Source organism: Triticum dicoccoides, chromosome 3A, assembly GCF_002162155.2.
Source record: "Triticum dicoccoides isolate Atlit2015 ecotype Zavitan chromosome 3A, WEW_v2.0, whole genome shotgun sequence".
Lineage (NCBI taxonomy): Eukaryota > Viridiplantae > Streptophyta > Magnoliopsida > Poales > Poaceae > Triticum > Triticum dicoccoides.
In genome coordinates, this window is record NC_041384.1 from 295131209 (window position 1) to 295140293 (window position 9085).

Below are 9085 nucleotides of genomic sequence, written 5' to 3' on the forward strand. Positions count from 1 at the left end.
TATCATCTAGGCATGGAATGGGATATCTATAGCGAACGGTGATAGCATTGATAGATCTACAATCGGAGCACATGCGAAAGCTACCGTCACGTTTTGGCACAAGAATGACCGGTACGGCAGAAGGGCTCAAACTTTCACGCACATGTCCATGGTCTACGAGATGCTTTACTTGCCTTTGAATTTCTTTGGTTTCTTCGGCGTTGACGTGGTAGGGAGCTTTGTTCGGAAGCAGTGCTCCGAGGATGAGGTCGATGCGGTGCTCAATGCCTCATAGTGGAGGTAGTCCTCGAGGTAGCTCATCGGGGAAAACATCTTGGAATTCCTGCAATAAATAAGATAACACCAAGGGTAGATTGTGAGAGGTGTTAGTTTGTGGTGCCTTGTCCTTGCACAATAGGACATAGTGTAGGACACTCGATGGGTTCTCACACATTTCCCTCATCTCATGTTTGGTGGAAAATAGAACTAAGTTTTTCTTGTAGCTCATCGTGGAGGCACTCAATTTGGGCTTGTGGCGCTCACTCTCTTTTTGGTAGCTCACTCTCTCACTATTCTCTCCATGATGGATGGCTTGCTTGTCGGTGATCACTTGGCTTGGAGACATAGGTCATAGCACAAACTCCTTTTCTTTCATCTTGAAGCTATAGTGGTTTGTACGCCCATTGTGGACGACTCCTCTATCGAATTGCCATGGCCGTCCAAGGAGAAGATGACAAACGGTCATTGGAATGATGTCGCACTCCAAGGTGTCTTCGTAGGCGCCGATTTTGAAGGAGACTTGTACTCGGTGCTCGACTTGGATGGTGCCGGAGTCACTAAGCCATTGCACTTTGTATGGATGTGGATGCTTCGTCTTGGGAAATTGGAGCTTGGAGCAAAGTTCTTCACTTGCGAGATTATGACAACTTCCTCCATCGATGATAACCTTGATAGATCGTCCATTGATGCCGGCCTTGGTGTGGAATATGTTGCATCTTTGGTCTTCTTCTTGGTGATGTTGGAGGGTCAAGATTTTCGAGACAACAAGTGTGGGACTTCAGTCTTCATCGCAAAAGACTTGTTCTTCTTCATTGTTCACTTGGCGGTGCATGGCGACTTGCTCAAGGGCTTCCATTTCTCCTTCACTCATGGAGTCATAAGTGCCATCATCGTTGAAGACCATTGTTCGCTTGTTGGTGCACTCATAGGACTTGTGGCCTCGGCCGCCGCAAGCGAAACACTTGAAGGAACTGGTCTTGACGGTCTCATCGGTTGGGGTTGAGGATGATGAAGCTCTCGTCTTGAAGTTGCTCATAGTAGGATGGCTTGTAGTTGACAAAGCTTTCTTGGAAGTCAACTTGTCGAAGTTGATTGAAGAAGGCTTTGTAGTCGGTGTTGGAGTCGTTGAAGCTTGGTTGTTGGTGAAGCCGAAGGACTTGGATGAGAACTTGGCATACTTGAAATCATCTTGCACTTGGCGTTCCGCTTTGGTAGCTTGGTGCACTAGCTCGATGAGATTTGAGTATGGTTGGAAGTCGGCGATCTTCTTGATGGGATGATTGAGTCCATTCAAGAAGCGTGCCATTGTTTGCTCATCATCTTCCATGACATTGGCTCTTATCATTACAATCTCCATCTCCTTGTAGTATTCTTCAATGCTCTTGGTTCCTTGCTTGAGTTGTTGGAGTTTCTTGAAGAGGTTGCGGTTGTAGTAGGTAGGTACGAAGCGTGCTCTCATAACATCCTTCATTTGTGCCCAAGTAGTAATGGGTGGTTCACCTCTTGCCGCGCGGCGCTCAATGACTTGTTCCCACCAAATGAGCACATAGTCTTGGAACTCAAGGGATGCCCTTGCGATCTTCTTCTCTTCTTCATAATTGTGCAAATGGAAGATCTTGTCAACTTTCAATGCCCATGAAAGGTACTCTTCGGGATCGTTGCTTCCGTTGAACTTGGGCATGGTGAACTTGAGCTTGAAGTAACGTTGCTCTTCATTGTGTTGGGGTCGGGGATGATGACGCCCATGTTGTAGAGGATTGTTCAACTCGTGGTGCGCTTGTCGCAGAGGATTCCCATTGTCTTCATGCTCTCGATGAATTTTATGGTCTTGGCGAGCTTGTGGAGGAGCTTGTCGAGCCCGAGGAGGAACTTGACGATACACGCGAGCTTGAAATCGTCGTTCTTGAATTTCTTCGCGAAGTGCTTCCTATTGTTCATGGGCTTGTGGGCTTCGGTCGGTAACGGCTCGACTCGAATCGCGTAGAGCTCGTTGTGCCTCAAGTGCTTGAGCATCACGGAGTTGTTGTTCTTGACGTTGAGCCTCGGCATCTTGTGCCTTTTGGTGTAGACGCGCGCGCTCTTTCTGTTCATGTTGGCATTGTCGTTGTCGTTCTCGTGCTAGCGCAAAGGCTTCTTGGGTTTGACGTCGTCGGTGCTCTTGTGAGTCGAGGTCGCGTAGAGGATTGAGGTTTGCTTGATGCTCGTTGCACGCGGCACATCGAAGAGTGTTCGAATACGGTGTACTTGAGCCGGAGAGGGTAAAGTTGGAGTGGCGACTTGAACGGCTCCTTCTTGAAGTGGAAGAAGAGCGGTGGAGCAATAAAGCGCGAATATTGTCCATCCTTTCATCATTCTCTTGCTTGTGATCATCGAGCTTGTGGTCGAAGTAGTCCCTTGTACGTTGCTCGGAGAGTCGCAAGTCGCTGGCGAGGTTTTCAATGCGGTCACTCATGGCTTGTTGTTCTTGATGCAAAGCACGTTGTGCACCAAAGAGGTGGCTTTTGGTGACGAAGGAGTTCATGTCATCGTCTTGCTCCGTGAAGAGTGGGTTGGTAGAAGTACTTGGCCTATCCATCATTCCAAGACAATTGTGAGTGGTAGAAAGAGAAGAACGAATACCAAATGTACGTTGACCAAAGTTGAAAGTGGATCGATTATCACTCCAATTTAGGACAAGGGAATAGCCCAATTGGTAGGAATTCTCGTCGGTTTCTCACACCAACACAAGTAAAACCTTATGGTGGAGCTTGGTTAGGATGGTGGCACAATTTTTGATGTGAATGTAAGCAAGATTCAATAATGTTGGAGAAGATTCACGACTTGTAAATGCAACAAGTAGACCAATAGCAAGATGTGGTACACGGCAACACAATGCACGGAAAGATAAATGGGGTTGTGCAACCAAGGGTGAGCCAAAATGTGGAATCCACAAAAATTCTCTTGTTGCACAACACTAGAGAGACGCTAGCATGATTGCACAATAGGCGGATACGAACTTGTGCACAACCTACTAAGCAAAAATGCAACGACTTCTATCCCAAGTACGATGTTCCGGAGATATGATCCAAGATGATCGAGTATGACAATCTTAATGTTGTATGATGCTATGGTTCTTGCTTGTAAGCTCTTTGCTTATCTTTTCTCTTTGCTTAAAAGCTTGTTTGGCTCTTTGATGTGTGAGCTCTTTTCTCATGCAATGCTTCACGGACCAAGATAGCAATTGTGTATGCGATGACAACTTTGTGACACAAGAGATGATTCCAAGATATGCAACACGATGATAGTATGTATGCTATGGAATGGATGATCACTAATGTGCACAAGTCACATTGCCGGCAATACTCAAATGCTAGTCTCGATGGGTAAGCTGCGCAAAAGTAAGGCTATGGGGTTATCAATCCAAATGGAAAAGAGTATGGTGATATCACAATACCAAGATGATAGCAATGGGAAATTCATACCACAAGTGTGTAGTCGCTCGTAGTAATCCTTGGCGAAAATGAGCGGTGGTGATGTTGATGTCGAACCGTCCCTAGGTAGCTGAAACACGAAAGGAAATGGTGTGCCACAACTCAAATTCTCAAACCAAGTGTGACAAAAGCGTCGAAGTAGGTAGCGGCCAAGTGGTGGTGTGGGTTGGGGTATTGGAAAGGTTTGCGTAGGGGTTTGCGGAAGGTAGGAGGTGGTGGTCTACGTGGTTATGCGGAGGCGTAGGCGGCGGTGGCAAAAACTGCAGGAAATGCATTTTTGTCAGAGGAAGCCGGATGATCCGGGCCAGGAGCCGGATGATCCGGGTGGGTCCGGATGATCCGGGCTACCAGCCGGATGATCCGGGCGGGTCAACTCACTCGGGGATGGCTTGGGATGATCTCGAAAACAGCCAAAACTTTGGGGATTTCGCGGATTTAGGAGGGATTTCGAGGTGGGGATGGTGGGGGAAAGCTAGATCCACTCGCAACACAACAAACTCACGGTTCAAAACCAACAAAACATCATCAAAACACACAAATCACAATAAAAAATGTTGGGCTATTTTTGGGGGTATTTTCGGATTAGGACGAAAAACAACAAAATCAAGCTAGAAAAGGAAGAGGAGAGGCTCCGAAATCATGATCAACCTTGCTCATGATACCAAGATGATGTAGGGTAGAGACCCTAATCACCCGATCTTTCACGAAAGGAGCGGATCCCGCAGAAATCACGAAGAACACGGGGAAGAACGAAGAGAAAACACAATAAGAAACACGAGAGGAATCACTAAACCGACACGAATAAGTCACACATGGGCTAGATCCTCGAGTACATCAAGGAAAGATACACAATCCACAGACAACTAGGGACGATACATGGTAATCGGTCTTCTCCGTGAGGAGGTCTTGATGTTCTTCCCTAAAGAGGGGTCTTGAATCCGCTTGGGGGATCTTCTCTGGTGGAGGCTCGAATCTCCGTAGAGAATACTACCAAGTGGATGAGCAAAGATCTCTCACAAACATGAGCTAAACATTTGCTAACCCTAAAAATTGGGAGTAGAAGGTCTATTTATGGCCCAAGGGGCGAATGGGTAAGTGAGGGGGTGAAATGGGTACACGGGCCTCGGCCCAAGTCACGCACGCAGGCGGTGGCCGGATGATCCGGGCTTCGGGGGTCCGGATGATCCGGGTCGGCGTCCGGATCGTCCGACTGTGTTGGAGCAGCTGCAGGAGGGCCGGATGTCCGGGACCTCGACCAGACGTCCGGGTGTGGCCGGATGATCCAGGCCCGGGTCCGGAGGACCCATCTCCTAGATGTCATCTCGGGTGTTGCTGGGCACATTACCCGGATCGTCCGGGCTGGGGTCCGGACCATCCGGGCTGAGGCTGGATCGTCCGGACGGCGGTCCGGATCGTCCGGGCTTCTGCTGACTTAGCCCTTTTTCTTCTCCATCTTCACGTCCATCTTCCTCTTCGGATTCTCCTCGCTCCTTGGCATCTCCATGGCTAACTCCTTGATACTGAATATGCACAATGTCTCCGTTTGAGGTAGTAGCCATGCCTCATGGTCATCGAAGTGGAATTGTGAGAGGAGAGATGTCACCTCGGTCTCCAGAGCTCTTGCACGTGATCGAGTCATGGGTCCACTAGGCAGTTGATGAGACGATGGTAGGTCCATGGGGGTGACCTTGGGATGCTCCGCATCACCTTGTTTCTTTGGTTTGGCCCATTTTGCACCTGTTTGTTTGCACTTGCACGATAGATCCCCCTTTTGGCATTCCCCTCCTCTATGCTATTTTCCCTCTCATCTCTCTCCTCAACTGAAGATCGGCAAGACAAGATACACCAAGGATTCTACCACGGCAACCTACTAGCAATGAAGACTTTTTGCTATCGCCTCCTTGACCAGGTGCAACCCTGTAGAGTTATGTTTAACCCTCCAGACTAGAATCCCATCCCTAGACCCATCGAGACTTCACGAGATACCCTAGCTCGAATTCTTGACCGTGTGCTTAACCTACAAATTGCAAGGGAACTAGTGAAGCCTCAGTAACCCTTGCTTCCCACCGGGTTCATTATGGAACTAGTGGACATAGTGAACAAGCACATTATCATCCTAATATAGCACCAGAACTGACGATGCCATAGGGAAGACCAGTTGGAGGATACAAGAATAGAGTACAAATGACTTGATGAGTTTATATCAATGACTTTGAGGAATTATATGAGACTATTTGGTGGATTATGAGGCTTTCATGTTGGTAGATGAACTTGGTGGGGTCATGATTATAGAGTAGCATAGCTTTCATTACCCCTGGATAAATTGGATTTAGTGGGACAATCAAGATCGCAAGCTGAGTTCTTGGAAGTATGAGGATTTGACTTAGCCAGGGGATATTGAAAGGATATAGTTGAAATTACAATAATGACACGGGGAAAGTGTAGAAATTCTCATTGGACAAGAGATTTCGATTAAGTAGGTGATTCTAGTTGAGTATAGGTGGTGAGTAAGTCTACATGGTTCGGAGTGAATTGGATTTAGATTGATAATCTCGATCATGATACCATGTTTCTCAGTGGACGGTAGACTAGGAGATTGGATTAATTGTCGAAATTGATTTAGGATTCTATATAAGCTTGACCTTGGAGTTTATCAGATCATAATAACGGGAATTGGTGGACTGACTATAGTAAGGTATCCCTTTCAAGTATTTGGGGACTACAGGACATTAGAAGATTCGTGTGAGACACCATAGACTTTAGATTTGTAGAATTAATGGATTATGTAGTGACTGATGGAAGTTAATGGGCTATTGGAATTGATTCACAGGAAGGAAACAAGATCTTGGAGTGGCATACGACGTGTTTCCTTAGGATAGAGATACACTATCTTGGACCTTGGAAGAATAGGCTGAGCACTTGGAATGTCATGTTTAATTCAAGCTTGGAAGCTTGTATGATCTACCCATGGATTTTTAGGGGTAGCCATACACATGAGTTTGGGGATCGTAGACGGACATGATTTTGTTAGACCTCCTCTTGGAGTTGACCTATATGGGATGATTCTTTCAGTAATATGATGTGATTACTTTGGAAGACTAGATAGGAAAGTTGGCATCTCAAATCTGTGCTCAAGGATAAGATGATAAACATTCACTCGCACCCTAGAATCCTTGAAACCCTTGAGCCCTACCAAGCGAAAACATGGTTGGATCCTGACCTTGGGCTTTGGCCCCAGGTCAAGAAGACCCTGACCCATACTCAACCATGGCCACCACCGATACCCCAACCTATACCATATGTAACCCGTGGGCAAGTCTTCACGGAGTACTCGAACTAGCTGGTTCTCATCGTTATTTGGTGATATACTTGTCTACCCGAAGATGGAAGAAGAGTCATTCAGCTGGTTAGGGAACATTTGAAGACCACCATGTCCAGGATGAAGAACTATAACAACCACTGTCGGTGTCAAAACCGGCGGATCTCGGGTAGGGGGTCCCGAACTGTGCGTCTAGTCCGGATGGTAACAGGAGGCAGGGAACACAATGTTTTACCCAGGTTCGGGCCCTCTTGATGGAGGTAAAACCCTACGTCCTGCTTGATTAATATTGATGATATGGGTAGTACAAGAGTAGATCTACCACGAGATCAAGGAGGCTAAACCCTAGAAGCTAGCCTATGGTATGATTGTTGTGTATCGAGTTGATTGCCTACGGACTACAACCCTCCAGTTTATATAGACACCGGATAGGGTTAGGGTTACATAGAGTCGGTTACAATGGTAGGAGATCTTGAATATCCGCATCGCCAAGCTTGCCTTCCACGCCAAGGAAAGTCCCATCCGGACACGGGACGAAGTCTTCAAGCTTGTATCTTCATAGTCCAGGAGTCCGGCTGAAGGTATAGTCCGGCTACCCGAACACCCCCTAATCGAGGACTCCCTCAACCACCTTCATCAGGAAGTAAACTTCCGTGTCGAAGACCATGTGTATCTGCAAGCTAGTTCTCTCAATGGAACAAAGCATTTCCATGTCGAAGGGAAGCTCACGCCAAGATTTATCGACCCCTTTTTAGGTCACTACAAGACGAAGAGAAGGCAGTTGCCAGATGGTGTTGCCACCTGAGTTACCCAATATGCACAACGTTATGCACCACAACACAACTTCGAGAGTGTTTCCAACTTCCTAACTAGCCCGACCTCAACCAGGACATCGTTCACCAAGTCATCGACCCCTGGCCCAACCTGACTTATGCAAGAGACCCCTTAGCAACCTGGATCAAGCAAAACGTCATACAGAAAGCCACATCCTCAAGTACTTCAAGGGACAATGGAGCACCACGCGGAAGCATAAGCAGTATGAGAACGTGAAGATTACCCTGGATCCAAGTTTTCGTATTCCTTTCCGCGCCTAGTTTGGGAATCTCGGGGACAAGATTCTTGTAAGGGGGGTAGGTCTGTAACAGCCTGATTTTCATGCCACAACACTTAAGCTAATAAATCATGATAAAATGTGGGTTGTCAAAAACGTTTGAGCTCTAAAAATCAAATAAATCCTCCAACTCTTATACTCCTTCTCCTTGATCCAAAACCTTGCCCAATGATCATGCCATGTGTGTAGGACATAAAAACAATTTCTTGAAAAAATATTTTTTCCAAAAGAATTTTCACAATTAGGTTTTCCAAAACCCCCTGAATTGAGACTTGAACAAGAAGTACTTAATTAAGGGTGTGAAAAATCATTCAAAAAGTATATTTGAAACCTATTAGGTATAGGGCTCCCATAAACCACAAAAATATAATTTTAAAAGTTATTTTACTATTTTATTTAAAGGCTTTTTCTTAATGCCAAAAATGGTCTTTAATAGGTTAAAATTAATTTAATGTTTATAAAATATTTGAGAAAATTTAGGGAATCTCAGTGGACATATATTGTCCATATATAAGAGTTTCAACACATGGTCATGTTCAAATTATTGGTCAAATCCCTCAAAAACTATTTCTGGACATTTCAAGCTTTTGAAATGTTTACAAAGGAAATATTATCCATTAAATACAGGAAAATTCTGTCATGTCCAAAATGACCTACTTGAGGATCCTACAAAGTCTCATGCCATGGATAACAATATAGCTCCACCAAACCCTCTCAAAACCATTTCTGTCCTTTTTCAAGTGTGAACAACTTTGCACTGCCAAACATGTGCAAATTCTCTCAAACATGGTGCACATGCTCAAGTGGTGTAATAATGCATCTAGACCAAATGGCACAAGTTGGAGAGAAGGATATCATGATCAAAGTGTTCTAAAACCCTTTCTGTCCAGAACCAAAATTGAACAACTCTACATTGCCAAGTGTGTC